The sequence below is a fragment of the Chiloscyllium plagiosum genome, unplaced genomic scaffold, assembly GCF_037043375.1.
Source record: "Chiloscyllium plagiosum isolate Xiang-an unplaced genomic scaffold, Cpla_swu_hap1 HiC_scaffold_28, whole genome shotgun sequence".
NCBI classification, from domain to species: Eukaryota; Metazoa; Chordata; class Chondrichthyes; order Orectolobiformes; family Hemiscylliidae; genus Chiloscyllium; species Chiloscyllium plagiosum.
This window is the reverse complement of record NW_028270166.1, coordinates 53,398,353-53,422,905: the sequence shown is the minus strand read 5'-3', so window position 1 is coordinate 53,422,905 and position 24,553 is coordinate 53,398,353. Positions and strand designations below refer to the sequence as shown.

General features: G+C 45.8%; 1 long non-coding RNA gene across 1 annotated transcript in view; it reads right to left on the bottom strand.

The window, feature by feature from the left end:
- Positions 1-7,810: 7,810 nt before the first annotated feature.
- Positions 7,811-24,553, bottom strand: part of LOC148142760 (uncharacterized) — a 203,408-nt gene continuing 186,665 nt past the window's right edge. The window contains exon 3 of the long non-coding RNA XR_015751939.1: positions 7,811-8,133. This is a non-coding gene — a long non-coding RNA (uncharacterized LOC148142760). The remainder of the gene's footprint in view (positions 8,134-24,553) is intronic.

Sequence of the window (24,553 nt, the reverse complement as noted above, 5' to 3'; positions counted from 1 at the left end):
GCTCTGCATTATATTTCATTCCACCTGTTTGAAAGCGTGATGTTTGAATACAGGTGACTGGACGATATCATTGTACTCCCCTCCAATCTCCACAGCCAAAGCCTCCAATCCCCTGTATCTCTGAGGCAATGTCAAATTCATTCTGTCCCTGATCCCTTAATAAGCAATGATTTAATAAACTGTTGTACATATCACATTTTGGTCTAAAGTCAAAGAATGTAAATATTGCTGATTTAAACCAAATAAACTGCAATAATATATTTGCTATTTTAAAAAAATGCTGAAGAGCACTTTGTGGTGAAGTTACAAAGTTGCGTTATTAGATCAGTGAAAGGAACATTCAGGCAAATCCATACTTCCTGCAAATGGTCAGAGTAATTATGGTGACAATCTGGTGGTTGGCGGTTGATCGAGTGATCAGCACAGTAACAACCTCTTGACTGCTTTTTTTGAGGAGGGCTGTTGGATGCAGCATTGTGCAGGGAAAACACAACAGGATCATCCAGCCTGCGAAAAAGAAACATCCATCATTCTCCCTCCCCACTGACTTCACTAGAACAATTGGCAATGGGAGATAAGAACAATAGCCAGTGATATCAAATCCAGTCCCATTATCAATGTGTACTGAAAGTGTTGTATTGAAAAGGGGTTAACTAGAAATGTTTGTTCAGTCACTGTGATTAACGTCAATCTCCATGGAATCTAATTGCGTAACTGGAGGCTTTCTCTCTCCTATTAGTAAGGGCTTCTTTCAATGCATCATCCCCTTGTTTCAGCAACTGCATCACATCCACCACTAACGGCAGCTGCAGAGACAGGGAAAGGAGAGATCAGAATCTGAGAACAATGGACTGGAATGTTCCAACAATGGACAGGAGTTTATCCTTGGGGCTTAACTTCCTTTCCTGGTCTTTATTATCTTATCGGATAAAAGGTGTACTGCTGATTATTCAGGCAGGTTACTATCCCATCCTCGCTATTGTTGGTGTTCCTGGTAAGTCCCTTTATGTCTATCTCCATTCATTTGTTTCCCTAAATCATGTTGAACTCCATTGCTATTTCTGTTGTCTGTATTTGACAAGGACAGAAACTATTAACTTCAGTTTCAATTAAACACTCCATTCATTATCCACAAATTTCAGACCCCTCCCTCACAAGCATCTGATACCGAGACTGCTCACAATGTCGAGGCCCTTTTTATCCTGAACCGATTTGTGTCTTGGTATTGTGTCCATCATCAAACCTGTCCATTGCCGGCTCCATAATACCACCAGATTCCACCTACATTTCAGTACTGTTGATGAATAAACAATTATCTCAGCCTGGTCACACGTTCAGTTGTGAATATTTCAATTGCAAACTTGTTCTTGGCTCGAAAGTAATTCCATGACAGAAACACCATGTCATGAATTAATGTCACTGGAAGGATAATTCAGAGACACAAGCTAATGTGCGAAAGACACTGTTTCATATTCTATCACAACTGAAAACAGACCTTAAATTCAAATGACAAGAATTGGAGAAAAAGTGAGTTTCACTAATAACAACCGTAAGACCCCCACGATTTTGTCTGAAATCCGAGCTGTTTCACTGATGTTGTTTGGGAAAGAAATCTAACATGCTTATCTGGTTTGGGTTAAGTGTGACTTCGGATCCAAAACATGTCATTAAACTTGTAATCTGAGGCCAAATAGTAGAAGATAGACTGGGACCTTTTTCACAGGAGTGCAGGAGATGGAGAGGCAACCTGATAGGAGTTGAGAAAATGATTAGAGGAACAGATCGTTGTCTTTTCTCTATGATGGGGGATTTCAAGACTGAGGGCACCTTTTTCTGGTGAGAGGAGAGAGATGTTAAAGACATGAGGGGCAAAGCTTTTACACAGGAGGTGGTTCACATGTGGAATGAATTTCCTGAGGAAGTGGTGGATGTGGGTACAATTACAACATTCCAAAGAGATTTGGATAAGTACATGAGTAGGGAAGATTTGGAGGGTTTTGAACAAGGAGCAGGGAGGTAGGAAAAGTTTAGTTTGGGATTATGTTCAGCATGGACTGGTTGGACTGAAGGGTCTGCTTCTGTGCTGCTATGTAATGTGCTTGGCTCTATTCTGCCTTGGGGAATGGCCTCTCAGGTCAAGGTCAATCAGTGTTGGTCATCAAACGCTGTCCATACCAGTGATCAGAACATTCCCATGGAATCAAAAACATCAAGGGTTAAATCAAACAAAGGAATATGCTGCCGTTTTGAAACAAAAAAAAGTGTTGGGAAAAATGAACATGTTTGCCCGCCTGTGTCGAAAGAAAGACAGAGTTCACATTTCGAGTCCACTGACCATACGTGAGAACTGAAAGCAGCTGGGAAATATTGTGATTATTTTAGTGACAGAAATGTTTGTTATGAAGAGGAGAAGGAGTGAGTTGAACAGAAGGAGAAAGAGAGGGAGAGAAAAAGGAGCAAACAAAGGGATTGCTGATCGGCTGGGATGGAAATAAAATGTGGCATTAATCTCATTTATTTTTCGCCTTTTCCCATACTCTTGAAAATCATTCCAAGTCGCTGTTTAAACTGAGTTATGACCCCTCTGCGTCTCTTCCCAGACTGTGCTCATCTCCTTATATTCACTAATGGGACATGGGTATCACAGACTGGGCCAGCGTTTATTTCCCCTGCCAATTGCCCTTGAGAAGATGCTGCTGAGCTGCCTTCTTGACCAACTGAAGGTGCCTCGGCCCATTCAGTTTCATTTCTCTGAGACTTTGTAATGATTGATCCAGCTGAGTGGCTGACTTGGCCATTTCAAAGGACAAGTGTCAACCTTATTGCTGAGAGTCTGGAGTCACATGTAGGCCAGACCAGGTGAAGGTGGTAAATTTCCTTCCCTGAAGGACATTAGGGAGCCAGGTGGGTTTTCCTGACAACAAACGATGGTTTCAGAGTTTCATTTGAGTCATAATTCCAGATGTTTGATTGAATTCAAATTCCACCATCTGCCACGGTGGGATCAAATCCGAGGTCTCGGTTATTACCTGGATCCCTGGATTAATAGACCACAGGCTGGACCATCGCCTCCCCATATTCTCTATTCACCTCCCCATGCAATAGTGGTGTTGCTGTCATCGTGACTGAGGGACAGAAAATGGTGCGATTGTCAACTACTTCTATGGAGACTGGAACTGCTAATATTTCGGGTCAGTGGGACTGTGCAGAGATGTAACAGTTCATCAGCAACTGACAAGAATCTGAGAACGAAGGCATTTTCAACACAGAGTGGGTGTACCATGTATTTGTAGATTTGACCTGCTCCTGTCACTGGAACATCAGTGAAGGTTCTGTAAATGGTTTCCTCAGGTTTGTGTACCAGCTGCTGCATTCATTCAGGGAGAGCTGAGTGTCTGGTGAACCCACTCTGTACAAGGTGTGGGCAGGGCATTCACAGTGTATCGGGGTCTTCAACACGGCTAACAAATGGAGCAGAGACTGCACAGAAGGGAAGCTCTGTAAACAGTGGGGAGCAGGGCACTACAATCTCCTCTCTGGAATTTCCAGGAATATTTTCCAATGTTGTACCTATTCCAGTTGCAATGTGTGACGCCAGTTTGATTAGACAATGAGGAGGTCACAGAGCTGTGTCGCTTGCTTCAGCAGAACCTGTCACACCAGGGAGAGGACTGTGCTGATATGGACCATGAAGTGAACTGGTTTGATTCTGGAAGTTCCAATCCAAAAATGTGCAACAGAGGTGAATTGGCCTAAATTGCCCATTGGATTGGTTATTAGTGAGGGGTAAATATACAATAGCTGAATGGTTCTGGGTGGGTTACACTTTGGAGGGTCGATGTGGACTTATTGGGCCGAAGGGCCTGTTTCCACAATGTAGGGATTCTAATTCTAAAAGAATAGGTGTCATATCCCTCAGGTGCCATAATGCCATTTCTGAGATATTCAGGCTATCTCTGTCCCATGAGGTGAATATGTTGGTTCTGTCTCCACAGTGAAAGGAACAGAAAATCTTCCAGAAATATTAGGGAACAGAGTGACCAGTGAAGATGAGTGAGTGCAGGAAATTAGAATTATTGAAAAGGAATTACTTGAAAAACACATTACATTGAAGTGTGGTAATTGCTGCACCAAATGAGTAATGAATTTCGAGGGCTGCGGAGATGGGGCTGCAGACAGAGCATGCTGGACAGCTCTTTTAGGAGCCGGTATTGACATGATGGGTCAATGGCCTCTTTTCATCCTGTAAATTCCTTGATTCTATGAGGCACTTCCCTGAGTCTTGAGAGAAGTCAAAGTTCTTCAAAGCTCTTCCGATTCTGGGAAATATCCAGGACCGTAGTGAGTAGGTGCTGTGGCTGCAAATATTTAAAACACGGTGCAGAGGGAAAACAGAAAACAAAATCGTGGATAACTTGACATCAGTTGTGAGGAAAGTATTAGCATGTTTGTAAGGTATGTGATAACTGGATAATTGGAGAATAATGGTATAACTTAACAGAGTCAGCCCAGATTCACAAAAGGGAAATTATCTTTGATAAATCTGCTGGGGTTTGTGGAGAATGTTGTTTCTGACATTGACAAATGAGAACAGTGGAACTGGAATATTTCAATTTTCAGAAGAATTTGAGATATTTGGTTACAGGTAAGTGAAGAAGGTTAGGGCCCAGGAGTAAGAGGGGAATATACTGCAAGGATTGATGTTACGAAGTTGAAAGAGTGTTTGGTCACTACAAGAAGGAGGGTGCATTTCTGAGCTGAGAGAGTTTCATAGCCCATGTGCCTGTGACTAGGTGACAGCTGCAGAGAGTGCTGAGAATTGAGAAAATGTAACCAAAGGCTTCGAGTTGTGTTTTTGGGTTAATGAAACCGGATTTGAATTTATCCAATTAATTGAAGTTATGCCCAGGATATCAAAAACCAATTGAATTTGAATTTAATTGTATTGACAACATTTGACCAACCTGAGGTTATGAGTCTTCGTGTTTTAAAAGGAAGGACATTTTAAAAAGTAGTCCACCACCAGCGTCCATTTGTCTTTGAGGAACTGGGAGAGAATCCTTCAGGACAACAATGTTTATTCTCCATATTAGGAGCTGTAAAGCAATGACCTGTCTGCTCTCGAGTAATCACGTGTTTGGGAATTAGATTAGATTACATTACAGTGTGGAAACAGGCCCTTTGGCCCAACAAGTCCACACCGACCCGCCGATGCAGAACCCACCCATACCCCTACATTTACCCCTATATCTAACACTACGGGCAATTTAGCATGGCCAATTCCCCTGACCTGCACATCTTTGGACTATGGGAGGAAACCGGAGCACCCGGAGGAAGCCCACGCAGACACAGAGAGAATGTGCAAACTCCACACAGACAGTCACCTGAGGCGGGAACTGAACCCGAGTCTCTGGCGCTGTGAGGCAGCAGTGCTAACCACTGTGCCACCGTGCCGCCCAGTGTTCTGGGAATGTTCTAGAAACCATCTGTTCTTGTGGATGTGTGTCTGTGTGTTTAGGGAGGGAAGGTTTCTTCTGTATTACATCACCTATCTGTCAGTAATTCGGAATTTGCCATGTGTTATTCCAGCTACAACTACATCAATAAATCTCTGAACATTTCATTTTGAAAATCTCACTCTGATCTCAATCAATTATAAAATGTCCATCAGGCTGATGTATAAATTGTTGGTTTTCCTTCCTCACAGTTAACGTCATGACAATCTTCGTCCTGCTTTATAAAGATTGTGGATTGTCTCCATGTGTCAGGCGTTACCTGGAGGCAATGGCAGTGACGGATCTACTGGTCATTATCCTCGACCTGATATTGAGACACATTCCCAACGTTTATCGGGAACAGTTTTATTTCCTGTGGGACATCCCCGTGTGTAATATCCACGCCGTCCTGCTTTATGCAGCCACTGACTGTTCTGTCTGGTTCACCGTCACTTTCACCTTTGATCGGTTTGTGGCCATTTGTTGCCAGAAGTTGAAAAATAAATATTGCAGTGAGAAAACGGCGGCTGTGGCTCTGGGAACAGTGACTGTGCTGAGCTGTTTAAAGAACATTTTCTGGTATTTCATGCTCACGGGTCGTTATCGGTTGGCGAACTCCCCCTGGTTTTGTTACATAAGGAACGGTGTTCTATCTTCTCGTGTCTGGGTCACAATCGAGTTCCTCCATCACATTCTAACACCAACTCTCCCATTTCTCCTGATTCTGCTGCTCAATGTTTTCACCATCAGACACATTTTGGTGACCAGCAGAGCCCGCAGGAGACTCCGGAGTCACACCAATGGGGACTCTCACCATGATAAAGAAATACAACACCGAAAAAAATCTATTGTTTTATTGTTTGTGATCTCGGCCAATTTCATCCTGTTATGGTCAATGTTAATGCTGTATTCAATATGGAACCGAATGTATAGTCTGGCATATGACTCTGTGTATCTAGATGCCTATGTGCAGGAATTAGGCTTCATGCTGCAGCTCCTCAGTTGCTGCACTAACACCGCGATTTACGCTGCGACCCAGACTAAATTCAGACAGCAGCTGAAGAATGTGCTGAAATATCCCTTTACTCAAATTCATCAAACAATCAAATTCGCTTATTAATCAATCCATCCAGGATTTTCTCATTTCAGTTCCATGTTTCAGCAATGAGGCAGCCTGTTGCTATGGTAACAGACTGAGGGTAGTGCTGGTTTATGCAATTTTTTCCCACAGGGGGTTACCAGGACACATTTCAATGTTTCTCACAACTTGGGAGCCAGTGAGAAAAGGCACCATTTCACTGACTGTATCTGTAACTTCAATTTGTAAATAATGAAAATGTTCATTAAGAAGTGCCAAGCAGTGGAACAAACTGCTTTATTGTTTATCTTTGTGTTGAAGAAGCTGAACTGGAGAGAGACAGACCCGACCCCAAGTCCTGGTCCTTAGGGAAGGGAAGGGAACCGGGGCCGAGTTCAGGAGTTGGGGTTCAGTCACTTTGTCCTTTACCTTCACCTCAGGATCACTCTCTCTGACCTGGCATCAGCAGGATTCATCTCTCTCCCTTGATTCCTCTCCCTCCATTTACAGCTCTCACTCTCACAATGTCTCCCTCTCTCTCCTCTCCACCCATTGTTGTCTCCTTTTGCTCACATCAATGATGCAACATCAGTCGGACAAAACTGCTCTGTGTCGCCAAAGACATTGTTTGAAGAACGAGACACCAGCAACCTGAGAGATTCACAAGCTGTGATGCTCTGTCTGAAGGAAAATATCGGCCACTTTTGTAGTGGCATGTCGAGGCCACCAGAGGGTGGCATTGTATTACATTAAACACAGGAAGGGAGCAAGAGAGACTCAGCCTTTAATTCATCACTTTTTAATTCATCAATTCATTCAAACTTTCCTCCAGTCCCATTGCAGCCAGAGACACAGGCTGCACAAACACATACAAACACACATTTGGAGATAAACATCAAAAGGACCATTGAATGTGCACACAGATACATAACACAGTTCGGCCGACAAAGACACACATACACACACAGACACACAGATACGGAGACACACACTAATACACACATCCATATACATTACCTCACACACTTATAACTACAAACACGCAGAGATAGATCGACTGAGATAACGCACACAGTTCAAGAGAGAGAATCACATACAGACACACACAGGCACATTTACACACACAAACATGCAGACCGACATAGATTCATACACATACAAAGACAGAAACAGACACAGACTGAGGTGCAGATGTGCAACAGGCCTTGACGCAGACACACACAAACACACAGAAACACATTGTTATGGACCAGGCCAGCCCACCTTAAAATATTTGAAGGCAGTAGCTTAGACCCTAGCATTTTACTCTTTTAAAGACAGATGTGAAATCGATATTCTCATATACTTCGGGAGTGTTGCTGAACAAAGAGACCTTGGAGTGCCGGTTCGTCGCTCCTTGAAAGTGGTGTCGCAGGTAGATAGGATAGTGAAGAAGGCGTTTTATATGCTTTCCTTTGTTGGTCAGAGTATTGAGTACAGGAGTTGGCAGGTCATGTTGTGGCTGTAGAGGACATTGGTTAGGCCACTGTTGGAATATTGCATGCAATTCTGGTCTCCTTCCTATTGGGAAGATCTTGTGAAACTTGAAAGGGTTCAGAAAAGATTTACAATGATGTTGCCAGGGTTCGAGGATCTGAGCTACAGGGAGAGACTGAACAGGTTGGGGTTGTTTTCCCTGGAGTGTCAGAGGCTGAGGGGTCACCTTATAGAGGTATACAAAATCATGAGGGGCATGGATAGGATAAACAGACAAAGTCTTTTCCCTGGGTTTGGGAGTCCAGAATGAGAGGGCATAGGTTTAGGGTGAGAGGGGAAAGATATAAAAGAGACCAAAAGGGCAACTTTTTCACACAGAGGGTGGTATGTGTATGGAATGAGCTGCCAGAGGAAGTGGTAGAGGCTGGTACAATTGCAACATTTAAAAGGCATCTGGAAGGGTATATGAATAGGAAGGGTTTGGATGGATATGGGCCGGGTGCTGGCAGGTGGGGCTAGATTGGGTGGGGATATCTGGTTAGCATGGAAAGGTTGGACCGAAGGGCCTGTTTCCATGTTGTACATCTCTTTGATTCTATATCTCTATTCCAGGTGTAATGCAGCTGGTCAGGCCGCTCAACTTTCAGCAAAACAGAGTTTATTTAAACATGAGAGTTTAACAAAACAAAACAGAATTTAGAATAACGTAACTATTGGAAAACATAACTGACCAGATACAGCAACTTCGTTCAGGCACTATTCCAATGCAGTAACATCCCATAACACACACCATCCTGATATATCAGGAATAAAAGAATGACTAGAGTAAGATTAGGACCAATCAAGGATAGGAGTGGGAAGTTGTGCATGGAGTCCGAGGTGGATCGGGAAGCATGAAATGAATATCTGTCAGTACTTACACTAGAAAAAGACAATGTTGTTGAGGGGAATACTGAGATACAGGCTACAAGGCTCGAGGTGAATGAGGTTCACAAGGAGGAGGTGTGAGCAATTCTAGAAAGTTTGAAAATAGATAAGTCCCCTGGACCAGATGGGATTTATCTTCGGATTCTCTGGGAAGTAAGAGAGGAGATTTCCAAGCCTTTGGCTTTGATCTTGATGTCACCATTGTCGACAGGAATAGTGCCAGAAGGCTGGAGGATAACAAATGGAACACAGAATATAGAACAATACAGCACAGAACAGGCCCTTCGGCCCTCGATGTTGCACTGACCTGTGAGCTATTCTCAGCTCGTCCACCTACACTATCCCATTGTCATCCATTATCCAATGATTGTTTAAATCTCCATAATGTGGAGGAGTTAAGTACATTGGCAGGTAGGGCATTCCATACCCTTAACACTCTCTGAATAAAGAACCTGCCTCTGTCATCTGTCTTAAATCTATCACCTATCAATTTGTAGTTATTCCCCCTTGCACAAGCTGGCGTCGTCATCCCAGGAAAAAGACTTTCACTGTGTACCCTACCTTATCCTCTGATCATCGTGCATGTCTCTATCAAATCCCCTCTTAGCCTTCTTCTTTCCAATGAGACCAGAGCCAAGTCTCTCAGCCTTTCCTCATGAGACCTTCCCTCAGAGCAGGCAACATCCTGGGTAAATCTCCTCTGACTCTTTTCCAGTGCTTCCACATCCTTCCCAAAATATGGCGACCAGAACTGTACACAATATTCCAAGTGTGGCCGCACAAGCGTTTTGTATAGTTGCAGCATAAAATTGCTGCTCCGGAACTCAATCCCTCTACCAATGAAACCTAACACACCGTATGCCTTCTTAACAGCACTATCTACCTGGGTGGCAACTTTCAGAGATCTATGTACATGGACTCCAAGATCCCTCTGCACATCCACACTACCAAGAATCTTTCCATTGACCCAGTACTCTGCCTTCTTGTTATTCTTCCCAAAGTGCATCACCTCACATTTATCTGCATTGAACTCCATTTGCCATCTCTCAGCCCAATTCTGCAGTTTATCCAAGTCCCCTGCAACCTGTAACATTCTTCCAAACTATCCACTACCCACCGACTTCAGTGTCATCTGCAAATTTACCTATGCCTGCGTCGAAGTCATTTATCAAAAATGACAAACAACAGTGGCACTAAAACAGATCCTTGTGGCACACCACTAGTAACTGGAGTCCAGGCCGGATATTTTACATCAACCACTACTCGCTGCCTACTTTCAGAGAGCCAGTTTCTAATCCAAGCTCCAAAATCACCCCCAATCCCATGCCTCTGCATTTTCTCCAACAGCTTACCATGTGGGACCTTATCAAAGGCCTTACTGAAGTCCATGCATACCACATCAACTGCCCTATCCTCATCTACATGCTTGGTCACCTTCTCAAAAAACTCAATGAGGCTTGTGAGACATGACCTGTCCTTGATGAAACCATGTTGACCATCTGAAATCAAATTGTTGCTTGCTAGAATAATCCTTTCCAAAACCTTTCCTACAACAGAAGTACGACTCACTGGTCTATAATTACCTGGATCATCTCTACTGCCTTCTTGAACAAGGGCACAACATTTGCAATCCTCCAGTCCTCTGGTACAAAACCTGTAGACAATGACGACTCAAATATCAAAGCCAAAGGCTCTGCTATCTCCTTCCTAGCTTCCCAGAGAATCTTCGGATAAATCCCATCCGGACCAGGGGACTTGTCTACTTTCGTTCCTTTGAGAATTGATGACACCTGTTTGTAACTAACCTCGATTCTTCCTGGTCTAATATCTCGTACCTCGTTCTTCTCCTCTACAATATTCTCCTTTTCCTGAGTGAAAACTGATGAGAAATGTTCATTTATGATCTCTCCGATCTCGACAGGGTCCACACTCAACTTCCCACGTCTGTCTTTGACTGGCCCTATTCCTACACTAATCATCCTTTTATTCCTCACATCCTTTTATTCCTTTATTCTATTTGCTAAACACTGCTCATGTCCTCTCTTTGCTTTTCTTAACTCTCTCTTTAAATCCTTCCCAACTGATCCGTATCCCTCCATCACCTCATCTTGAACCATCTTGCCTCATCAACACATAAACCTCCTTCTTCTGCTTAACAATTTCTGCTGTAAACCACGGTTCCGTTACCTTATCACTTCCCTCCTGCCTGACAGGGACATACCTATCAAGGACACACAATATCCGATCCTTAAACCAGCTCCACGTTTCCATTGTCTGCATCCTCTGCATTTTGTTACCCCATTCTTTGCATCCTAATTCTTGCCTAATCGCATTATTACTGCCTTGCCCCATCAATAACTCTTGCCCTGTGGCATGTACGTATCCCTTTCCATCGTTAAACTAAACATGACTGAATTATGGTCACTCTCTCCAAAGTGCTCACCTACAACTAAATCAAACACCTGGCCTGGTTCATTACCAAGCACCAGATCCAGTGTGGCTTCCCCTCTTGTCAGCCCTTCGACATACTGGGTCAGGAAACCCTCCTGTACACATTGGGCAAAAACTGATCCATCCGAGGTACTAGAGATATAGCATTTCCAGTCAATGTTGGGGAAGTTAAAGACACCATACTGACCACCCTGTTCCTTTCACTCCTACCCAGATTAATGTTGTTAATCCTCTCTTCCACCTCCCTGGAACTCTGCAGAGGCCGATGAAAAACTCCAAGAAATGTGACCTCTCCTCTCCAGTTTCTAACCTCAGCCCACACTATCTCAATGGATGTGTCCTCATCAAAGGTTCTCTCAGCCACTGTTATACTATCCTTGACTAACAAGGCCACACCTTCCCCTCTTTTACTGCTTTGCCTGTTCTTAATGAAGAATCTAAACCCCTGGAACCCATTCCTCACCCTGATCTATCCATGTCTCTGAAATGGTCACAACATCGAAGTCCCAGGTACCTATCCATGCTGCAAGCTCACCAACTTACTTCGGATACTCCTGGCGTTGAAGTAGATACACTTCAAACCAGCTTGCTGTCTGCCAGCACATTCCTGTGACCCTGAAATCCTGTCCCTCTCCTTCCTACTATCATCCTCCGGTGCACTGCAACTACACCTCAGGTTCCCATTCCCCTGCTGAGCTAGTTTAAACCCACCCGAATAGCACCAGGATATTAGTACCCCTCTGGTTCAAGTGAAGACCGTTTGTACAGGTCCCACCTTCCCCAGAATGAGCCCCAATTATCCAAGTACCTGAAACCCTCCCTCCTGCACCATCCTTGCAGCTATGAGATCAGCTGATGTCTTTCTCTATTCCATGCCTCGCTATCACGTGGCACGGGTAACAAACCAGAGATAACAACAAACATTGTCCCCTTGTTAAAGAAGGGGAGTAGAGATAACCCTGGCAATTATAGACCTGTGAGCCTTACTTCAGCTGTGGGTAAAGTATTGAAAAATGTTATAAGAGTTAGGATTTATAATCATCTACAAAGGAATAATTCGATTAGGGATCGTCAATATTGTTTTGTGAAGGGTAGGTCGTGCCTCACAAGCATTATGGAGTTCTTTGAGAAGGTGACCAAACAGGTAGATGAGGGTTAAGCAGTTGGTGTGGTATATGTGGATTTCAGAGAGATGTTTGATAAGGTTCCCCATGGTAGGCTATTGCACAAACTACGGAGGCATGAGATTGAGGGTGATTGAGCAGTTTCGATCAGAAATTGGCAAGCTGAAAGAAGACAGGGGATAGTGTTTGATGGGAAATGTTCATCTTGGAGTTCAGTTACTACTGGTTACTGCAGGGATCTGTTTTGGGTCCACTGCTGTTTGTCATTTTTATAAATGATCTGGATGAGGTCGTCTGGATGGTAGTAAATTTGTGGATGACACTAAGGTCGGTAGAGTTGTGGGTAGTGCCGAAGGATGTTGTAGGTTACAAAGGGATACAGGTAAGCTGCAGAGCTGGGCTGAGAGGTGGCAAATGGAGTTAATGCGGAAAAGTGTGAGGTGATTAACTGTGGAAGGAGCAACAGGAATACAGAGCACTGGCCTCACGGTAAGATTCTTGGTAGTGTCGATGAGCAGAAAGATCTTGGTGTCCATGTACATAGAAAGTTGTCACCCAGGTTGATAGGGTTGTTAAGAAGTCATTTGGTGTGTCAGCTTTTATTAGTAGAGGGACTGAGTTTCAGAGCCATGACGTCATGCTGCCGCTGTACACAACTCTGGTGCAGCCGCACTTGGAGTATTGTATACAGTTCAGGTAACCGCATTATAGGAAGGATGTGGAAGCTTTGGAAAGGGTTCAGAGGAGATTCACTAAGATGTTGCCTGGTATGGTGGGAAGGTCTGACCAGGAAAGGTTGATGGACCTGAGACTGTTTTCATTAGAAAGAAGAAGGTTGAGAGGTGACTTAATTGAGACATATAAATTAATTAAAGGGTTAGATAGGGTGGACAGTGCAAACATTTTCCTCGGATGGTGATGGCTCGCACAAGGGGGCATACTTTAATTTGAGGGGTGATGGATATAGGACAGATGTCAGAGGTAGGTTTTTCACACAGAGGATAGTAGGGACATGGAATGCACTACCTACTACAGTTGGAGACTCGCCAACCTTAAGGACATTTAAATGGTCATTGGATAGACATATGGAATAGTGTAGGTTAGATGGGCTTCAGATGGGCTTCACAGGTCGGCGCAACATTGAGGGCCGAAGGGCCTGTACTGCGCTGTAATGTTCTATGTTCAATAATATAAACTGGAACACAGATTCTTACAGGCAAGAGGCAGACTTGGTCAGGGAGCTTAAGGTGAAGGAATCCTCAGCAGGCAGTGATCATAATATGACTGAAATTACTCTTCAATTTGAGAGGGAGATAATAGAATCAAAGGTAATGGAATACAGCTGAATAAAGGCAACTACAGAGGCATGAGAGAGGAAGTGGGTAGAATTGACTGGGAGAGGAGTGTATCAGGAAAGACAGTGGAACAGCAATGGCAGGAGGTTCTGGGAATAACTCAGGAGACACAGCAGAGATTCATCCCAAGGGAAAGAAGCATGGTACAGGGAGGAAGAGGCAACCATGGCTGACTAGGGAAGGCAGAGATAGCATAAAAGTTATAGAGAAAACAGATCATTTGGGGAAGGGCAGTGGGAAACCAAAGGATTGGGAACTTGCAAAGACCAATGGAGAGCAACAACAAAAGATATAAGGACGGTCACGATGAACTATGAGGGGAAGCTAGCCAGACATATCAAGGAATACTGCAAGAGTTTCTACAGATATATAAAAGGCAAAAGAGAGGCAAAAGTGGACATTGGATCACTGGAAAATGAGGCTGGAAAGATAGTTGTGGGGAAAAGGAAATGGCTGAGGAATTGAATAATTATTTTGTGTCTGATTCATGGTGGAAAATACGAGTAATATCAAATATATTCAAGAGAGTCTCGTGGCAGAGCTGAGTATGATTGTCATCACCAAAAGAGAAGGTTCTAGATAAACCGAATGGCCAGAGAGACACAGACAGACAGAGATGCACGGTGGCTCAGTGGTAAACACTGCTGCCTTAGTGCCAGGGACCCAGGTTCAAATCCAGCCTTGAATGACCGTCTGTGTGGAGTTTGCACATTCTCCTTGTGTCTGCCTGGGTTTCCTCTGGGTGCTTTGGTTTCCTTCCACAGTCCAAAGATGAGCAGATTAAGTGGACAAGCCATGGGAAGTGTAGGGTTACAGAGATGGGAAAGGTTTGGGGAGGCTGTCCTTCAGAGGGTTGGTGTGGAATCAATGAGCTGAATGGCCTGCTTCCATCCTGTGGGGAATCTATGGAAACCCAAGGAGAGAAAGAAGTCGGTGGGGAGAAAGGCAAACAGATACCATTGAGCATGAGCGATGGAGAGGGACAGAGAACGAGGGGGATGTGGCTCAAATGACCCTCAGGGAACAATAGCAAGATCACAGAGGGCAGAGAGAGGTTGGCGGGAAAGGCCAAAGATCAGAAATACTGAACGACAGATCAGTTCCTGAAAAACCTGGGGAGAGGGTGAGAGAGTGGGCAGGGGTAGATGTGAAGGATATGGCAGAGAGAAGAATGTATAGAAAGCTGCGTGAGGGACAGGCAGCTGGGAATATGGAGGCAGAGAGAGAAGGAGGCAGTGAAATCTGTGGGATCAGACTGTGCAGCAACTCCCTTTTTGCCCTTCTGTCTTCCCACACCCTCTACCCCCCCAGAGCTCACCCCCTTGTGGTACAAACCGCGGAGACTGCCTGAGCTCCACAATTGTTCTCCCCCGGGAGTGTGTGTTTGTGTGTAAATGAATGACAGGAGATGGGACAGTTTATAATAATTGTCTCTCTCTCTGTCTCTGCATCATCCCGTGTTTCACCTCCCGAAACAAATCTCCCCGGGAATGGGGGCGGAAGGACTGAGAGAGAAATGAAAATTAATTAGTTTTTCACAAACTCCTGCACCAAAAGCACAGCAAGATCCCACCGCTCGCTGCCTCCACAATCTGACAGGCTCCTCCCAACACAGCCCCTGATATTAAATACATGGATCGGGAACGGGAAGGTTACTCAGACTGCCTCAGGACTGTCCCAGTGTTTCTGTTTGAGGGGAGCAGGGTCAGAAATATTTATTGTCTCCCATCATCCCAACTCCCCCTCCCCACACACCACCCCCATTCCCATTGCCAGAGTCTTTGTCTCCCTCAGTGTCCAAGGTTCAGTCTCTCAGAAATCCCCCCAGGAGAGAGATGGAAATTGATCAAATCAAAGCTAAGATGTTCTGAAACAAAACTGAGGAGAAACAAATGAGATCCCATCACTGACTGACTTCCAAAGTCTCTATGTTTAATCAGCACCTCGCCCTGATCTTAAACCCAGAGAATAGGAACAGATTTCAAATGGGATTAGGGGCAAATGCTTTCTGACTGCCCCCAGGGTTTATTTTCTGAGGGGCTGGGCAATGACTCAGTGGTGGAGAGTCACTCACCACAACTTGTGTCCCTCTCCCCCTTTTCCCACCACTCGCCCCCAGCCCCCACCATCCATTGGGTTTCATCTGCCCTGTCCAGCTGGTTCTCTGACACTCCAGGGGGTACGAAAAGCACAAGAAATAAGACCAATGTTCCCCTGACCCACTCCCATTCAAAGGGCGCCACCCCCGTGCCCACTCCATCTGGGATTAGTGCAGTTTCTATATGAAATATTAATGAGGAACCTTTCCCTGGTACAGGCACCTCTCGATCTGTGTGTCCCTGTCTCTCTCTTTCACTCCTCTCTCCCTCTGTCTGACCCTATCCACTTGTCCATCTCTGTTCAGCTTTCTCCTCCTGTTCTCGCAAATCAATCAATGTCTTTCCTTCTCTGACCCCTTCTCCCTCTTCCTCTTTCACTGTCCCAGCCACACCTCCATCTCTGGTCAGATTTCCCTTTCCTCTCGATAATCTCTCTCTCTTTCTCTCCATTCCACACATGTTTTGATTGAAATGCCCTCTCCTGCCTCACGTTTGCCTTGTGCTCCAATCTCTGCACCATGTCTCGGAGAGTGTGGGGATGACGGGAGGTGGTGGGAGGGTCAGAGCTATGGGGGAAATGGAGGCTCGGTGCAGCCCAAAACACTATCAGACCATCAGTGACCTCAGCCTGGGGTCCGATGGATAGGCTAACGTAACATGTGAGGGTGAGCTGCAGGCCGAGGGAGTGCACTGCAAGATCCCATAGGGAGCTGAATGCAGGACTGCCATGGCATTCCTTCAACAACCTGTCAGAGCCCACATCCACTCACCAACCCCCCCACCTCCCCAGTGCCCCCACAGAGAGGGGCTGATATTGGAGTGAAGGGTATTCTGCACAGCTGGATCCCACCAGCTGTCCCCAGTTTCCCCCACTCCATGGTGAATGAAACTGAAGGTTTCTGTACCTTCACCATCCACGTTCAGAACCCCTTGCCCTCACCTCCTGAATTTCCTGAATGTGAAAAGTGTTGCTCCCTGCTACTGTAAAGGAAATGGCTGCAGTCTATCCCTGCACAGCAAAATCCCACAGGCTGTAATGTGAAAACAGCAGACCCCCACCCACCCCCCCATCCCCACTAAGCCACCAGCAAATACTAAACACTCCCGTTTCAACCTGGAGCTGGGCTGGGACTGAACACTGGAGTAAACCCTCACACCCTCCCTCTAGATCCCGTACCTAGCCCCCCACCACCCCATCCCTCTTTCACTCCAACAACCCCATCTTCACCCCCCCCCGCCCCCACAATCCCTGCTGTGCAGGATCCCACAAGAAGCAAAATGAAAAAATGGCCAATCGTTGATGGAGTGGGTTAATATCATCCTGAACGTTGGCCAAAAGGGAGTGGGGCAGCGGGGGAGGGTGGTGGGGTGGGGGCTGCGCAGGGCGGTGTGGGAGGGTGGTGAGGTGGGGGCTGTGCAGGTCCTGCATTTCTTGCCCCTTTGCAATGCTGAGGACCCTCCTCAGTCCCAGAGCCTACTCCAAAACCCCACCCCCTAACCCCAGAGACAGTAATAAGATCCCAGTCAACAGCAACAATTCCTTCTGTTCATCCCCCAATCCTCACAGATAGACTGAGAAGGGTAGGAGGAGGGAGTGGGACATGTTGTGGGGGAGATGAGGGGTCTTGTGATCCCCTCTGACCATTCACCCACCTCCCCATTAAAATGGCGACAAGTCCCAGTGGAGTCTCTCCCAGATATTCCGAGAGGAATTACAGAAAAGAAAACGGCTGGTGGAGAGACAGGAAAATCCAACCCTCTCCGCGCACCTCCCACCGCCGCCATTAGCCTCAGCTGACCAATAAACTACATTTGAGTGGCACCTGCAACTTCCATTTAGCACTGTCTGAAGTAATAATCCAACCCTTCCACAATGATTGAAAAAAAGCTTCAGAGGCTCAGGACTCCACCCTCACCCCCAACCCCCCCCCCCACCACCAACACCTCCATCCTCACCGCCCCCACCCCTGCCACACACACACCCCCACCCTCACCCCCCACTGCCCTAACACCTCCATCCTCACCGCCCCCCACCCCACACATACACACAACCCCCCAGAAGAGGTTAATGTTTAAATCCATAAGACCATAAGAATGAGGAGCAGGAAATGGCCGTCTGGCCCTTTGAGCCTCCTGCGTCATTCAGTGTGATCACGGCTGGTCTTTTTGTGGCATCAGCTCCACATACCCACCCTCTCACCATCACCCTTAATTCCTTTCCTGTTCAAAAATCTATCTCTCTTAACTTTAAACTCATTCACTGAGGAGGTCTCAACTGCTTCACTGGGCCGGGATTTCCACAGATTCACAACCCTCTGGGTGAAGAACTTCCTTCTCAATTCAGTCCTAATCTGTTCCTTCTTATTTTGAGGCTATGCCCACTTGTCCCAGTTTCACCTGCCAGTGGAAACACCCTGTTTACTTCTATCTTATCTATTCCACTCCCACCCCACCATCCCCAATATTCTAGGAAATTCCAAGGAATATTATCCCAGTCTGCTCAGTCTCTCCTCATAAGCCACCCCCCTGAACTCCGGAATCAACCTAGTGAACCTCCTCCTCTGCACCACCTCCAGTGCCAGTACATCCTTTCTCAAGTACGGAAACAAAGCCTGCACACAGTCCTCCAGGTGTGGCCTCCCCAGCACCCTATACAGCTGCAATGTAACCTCCCTGCTTTTAAACTCAATCCCTTTAGCGATGAAAGACAAAATTCCACTTTCCTTCTGAATTACTTGTTGCACCTGCAGACTAACATTCTCTGATCCACGCACAAGGACCCCCAGGTCCCTCTGCACAGCATCATGCTGCAGGTTTCTTTCACCATTCAGAAACAGTCCCTCTCACAGTTATTCCAAATTGGATGATTTCACATTTATTCACATTGTCCTCCATCTACCAGACCTTTGCCCACTCACTTGAACTATCGATGTCCCTTTGGAAACCTTCAGAGTGCTCTGCACACTTTACTCTACCACTCACCTTCATGTCAACCGCAAACATTGGCACTAAATATAAATTGTGAATGATTGTGGTCCTTATGCTAATCACTGAGGCAAACACTCGTCACTGATCACCAACCAGAAAGGCACTCATTTATCCCCACTCCTTGCTTCCTGTCAGTTAACCTATCCTGTATCCATGCTAATACATGGCCTGTATGTTTAGCTTATGCCAGAATCTTTTGTGCAACCCCTTATCGAATGAAGGAAGATCCCACACGCAGTCTCACTGCATTCCAACAGAAGCACATCACACACACGGTTAGAAACCAGAGGCTGCAAAGGTTGGGACACAGTCACCCCCCCCTCATGTTTGTGTATCTGTCCGACTTCTCTCTGTCTCACTCTCTCTGTCCCAGGCTGTCATCTTCACTCATGTGCTGGGAACTATTTCTCTCGCAATTTCATTGCTCAGTGACTGGAGAAAAATAAATAGCCCTGTCCTCCAACCTGGAATCTGGGAGCTCGTGCCGAAATTGAGGAAACTATCTCACAGACAAGTCAAGCAACATCCCGATATAATCATTCTTATCAGATCATACCTTACATACCCAGACACCACCATTACCATCCCTGGATATGTCCGGTCCCACTGGCCGAACAGACCCAGCCGAGGTGGCAGCACAGTGGCATACAGTCAGGAGGGAGTTGCCCTGGGAGCCCTTGACATCGACTCTGGACCTCATGAGGTCTCATGGCTTCAAGTGAAACAGAAGCAAGGAAACCTCTTACTGCTTATCACCTATCGTTGTCCTTCAGCTGATGAATCAGTGCCCCTCCATGTTGAGCAACACTTGGAGGAAGCACTGAGGGTGGCAAAATATCATACTGTGTGGGGGATTTCAGTGTCCACCACCAAGAGTGGCTCAGCAGCAGCAGCATTACTGATCGGGTCGGTCGGGTCCTAAAGGATATAACTGCTACACTGGGTCTCTGGCAGGTGGTGTAGGAACCAACAAGAGCAGAAAATGTATTTGACCTCACCCTTACGAATCTGCCAGCTGCAATCACCTCTGTCCATGACAGTATTGATAAAAGTGACCACCACACTGCCCTTATGGAGACAAAGTCCCGCCTTCACATTGAGAATACCCTCCACCTTGTTGTGTGCTGCTATCACTGTGCTAAATGGGACAGACTTCGAACCGATCTAGCAGCTCAATACTGGGCATCCATGAAGCATCCATGGGTCATCAAAACTACTGTACTCCAGCACAATCTGTAACCTCATGGCCTGGTACATCCCCCACTCAACCATTACCATCAAGCCAGGGGATCAATCTTGGTTCAATGGAGAGTTCAGGAAGGCATGCATCAGGCAGACCTAAAAATGAGGTGTCAACCTGGTGAAGCTACTAAACAGGAGTACTTGCATGCCAAATGGCATAAACGGGAAGTGATAGACAGAGCTAAGTGCTCCCACAACCAACGCATCAGATCAATGCTCTGCAGTCCTTCCACATCCAGTCGTGAATGGTGATGGACAATTTAACAACTCACTGGAGGAGATGCTCCACAAATATCCCCATCCTCAATGATGAAGAAGCCCAGCACATCAGTGTAAAAGATAAGGCTGATGCATTCGCAACAATCTTCAGTCAGAAGTGCTGAGTAGATAATCCATCTCAGGCTTCTCCAGTGACCCCCAACATCACAGATAACAGTCTCCAGACAATTCGATTCACTCCCCGAGATATCCAGAAATGGCTGGAGGCACTGGATACTTCATAGGCAATGGGCCCTGAGAATATTCTGGCAATAGTACTGAAGAAGCGCACTCCAGTACTTGCCACTCCTCTCGCCAAGCTCTTCCAGTACAGTTACAACATTGGCATCGACCTGACAATATGGAAAATTGCCCAGGTATTTCCTGTACATAAAAAGCATGACCAGTCCAACCCGGCTAATTACCACCCAATCTGCCGACTCTCCATCAACAGGGCTATCAAACAGAGTGGTGCTGGAAAAGCACAGCAGGTCCGAGGAGTCAGATGCTGCCTGACCTGCTGTGCTTTTCCAGCACCACTCTGATCTAAACCCGGGTTTCCAGCATCTGCACTCCTCACTTTTGTCGAGGGCTATCAAACAGCACCTGCTCAGCAATAACCTGCTCAGTGATGCCCAGTTTGGGTTTGGCCAAAGACATTCAGCTCCCGATGTCATTACAGCCTCGGTTCAAACATGGACAAAAGAGCTGAATTCCAGAGGTGAGGTGAGAGTGACAGCCCTTGACATCAAGGCTGCATTTGACCGGATGTGGCATCAAGGAACCCTGTCAGAAATGGAATCAATAATATTGGGGGCAAACACTTCACTGGTTAGAGTCATACCTGGCACAAAGGAAGATGATTGTGGTTGTAAAGGGTCAGACATCTCAGCTCCAGGACATCTCTGCAGGAGAAATGGGTAGTGTCCTAGGCCCAATGATCTTCAGCTGCTTCAGCAATTACCTTCCCTCTGTCGTAAGGTCAGAAGTGGGGATGTTCGCTGATGTTTGCACAGTTTTCAGCACTTTTCACGATTCCTTAGATACTGAAGCAATCTGTGCTCAAATGCAACAAGATCTGGACAATATCCAGGCTTGGGCCAACAAGTGGCAAGTAACATTCACGCCACACAAATGCCAGACCATGACCATCACCAATAAAAGACACTGTAATCACCACTCCTTGACATTCAACGGTATTACTATTGACTGGAAACTCACTGGACTCACCACATGAGCACAGTGGTTACAAGAGCAGGTCAGAGACTAGGGATACTGTGATGAGTAATTTACCGCCTGACATCCCAAATTCTATCCACTGTCTACAAGGTACAAGTCAGCAATGTGATGGAATACTCCCCACTTGCTTGGATGGGTGCAGCTCCAACAACACTCAAGGAGCTTGACACCATCCAGGACAAAGCAACCCACTTGATTTGGCACTACATCGACAAATATTCAACCCCCCCACCACTGGCGCCCAGTGGCAGCGGTATGTGCTATCTACAAGATGCACTGCAGAATTTCACCAAAGATTCTTCAACAGCACCTTCCAAATCCACGACCACATCCATCTAGAAGGACAAGGGCAGCAGGTATTTGGGAACACCACCACCTGCAAGTTCCCCTTCAAGCCACTCACCATCCTGAGTTGGAAATATATCGCCATTCCTTCACAATTGTTGGGTGAAAATCTTGGAATTCCCTCCCTACCGGCAATGTGGGTCAACCCACAGCAAGTGAACTGAAGTAATTCAAATGGCATCTCACCACCACCTTGTCAAGGGCAAATAGGGACAGGCTAACAATGCTGGCCAGTCAGTGACGCCTGTGAGAGACGATTTCGGTACAAACAATTGAGATGTGCATGACCCCAGAGTCTAAGGGGAATAGAGCCATAGGGGTAGGGTAAAACATGCTTCTCTGTAATAAAAGACGAGACATCTGCTGCTACGGATTGATAAGACCACTCACATTGACAGAGTAGAAAAACAAGTCCTTGATTGATAGGACCACTAACTCTGACAGAGAAGAATAAGTCCTTGACTGATAAGACTACAGCGTAGAAAAAACAACTCGGGAGACATCTGCTGCAGACTTTGAGATAAGGATACAGAATGGAAAAATACTGAACGGTTGAGAATGTGAACCTCGTGACTCTTTAGAGCCACAGAGGGGAGGGACCTGTCCTGTATTTAATCAGAAAGCATTGTTAGCCTCGGCGCGCTTTTCTCAGAAGGGTGCCCAACTCTGCAGACTTGCTAATAAAACTTTGTTTTCCTGAATTTGTCTAGAGCGATTATTAAGAGGCGATTTTCGTTTCTAACAACGCCCAAGTCCCACAAGTGAATATTTTAAAACGTTTCTCTGATTTAAACTTCTGTCTCTGAAATGTAGTTCCTATCACTTTGTAAACCTGACTTGAGACATGGATTAAAATGATGGGACGGTCTGGATAGTTTGATGGGTAGGTGGGGGAAGATGACAGACAGAGGAATTGTGATGGAGAGGCAGAAAAGGAGTGTGTGTGTGAGAGACAGAGGAGTGAGAAAGAAAGACCCAGACGATGGACAGAGAGAAATGGAGGTAGACCGAAGACTGAGGGAGGTGCAGGCAGAGTGAAATGGACACAGCGGGACAGAGAGTGAGAAAGAAAATGTAAAATCACAGCCTCTGCAAATTACATTTTGACTCTGAGCCACTTGTTGCAATCTCGGACACCGTCGGAGAATCGTCCAATTACAAATAGAGGCCGCACACTGATCTTGTGAAATTGACGAACACTAGTTTATTTCTCACTGTATCGTGGGAAAGAGAAATTAAAAGGACTGATAGAAAATGAGCACTTTACCCAGTTAAGTCATGGATTCTTTTCCCCAAGCTGCAGATACAGACAGTTTTATAGTGTTACAGTGGTGTTACAGTAGTGTAGTGTTAATTACAAGATAAGACGAATTAAATTACATTCAATGGAATACAATCGGCTGGCCGGTCACAGCAATCAGGTAATAACTGTAACAGGAGGTTCCGTCCCTCTGCGAGAGCAGGTGCTAATGTCCAGGATCCTGGTTCCAATGGGCCTGCAGGGGGGTGCGTATTCTTGTCAGGTATCTGGGTGCCACTCAGTCTATGGAGACTTTGTGGGGCTTGAGTACCTGAGGGCACTGTGGATGCCCTCGGGGCTGCAGGAGCGGTGATGCTATTGTGAGGTAGGAAGCCTGTTATCAGATCATTTGAGGAGTGTATTCCTTCAGTCTGGAGGCTGTTTAGGTAATGTCTTGCTTTGCTGTTTAGTTCCTGAGCTGGTTGTAGTCAAGCTGAGGGAATATAGAACAAAGAAAGAAAATTTACAACCCAGGAACAGGCCCTTCGGCCCTCCATGCCTGAGCCGACCCAAATGTACTCTCTAAACGTGTTGGTCAATTCCTAAGCATCTGTATCCCTCTGCTCCCCACTTACTCAAGCATTTGTCCAGACGCATCTTAAATGAATCTACCGTGCCTGCCTCTCCCATCTCTACTGGCAACGCTTTCCAAATGTCTACCACCCTCTGTGAAAAGTACGTATGTATCCCCTTTAAACTTTCCACCTCTCACCTTGAAAGCATAACCTCTCATGATTGAATCCTTCATCCTAGGAAAAAGCTTGTCTCTATCCATCCTTCATGATTTTGTAAACCTCAATTAGCTCCCCCCTCAACCTCATTTTTTCTAATGAAAATAAACCTAACCTACTCAACCTCTCTTCAGAGCTAGCATCTTCAATACCAGGCAATATCTTCGTAAACCTTCTCTGCGTCTTCTCCAAAGTGTCCACATCCTTTTGGTAACATGGTGACCAGAACTGTACACAGTATTCCAAATGCGGCCGAACCAATGTCTTGGACAATTTTAACATGACTTACCAGCTCTTATACTCAATGCCCATCCAATGAAGGCAATCATACCATATGCCTTCTTGAACACTCTATCCACCTGTGCAGTAACCTTCAGGGTAACCTGTGCAGTAACCTGCACTCCCAGTATGCTCTGTTTTGCTAAGAACAGATATGGTTTCTCTG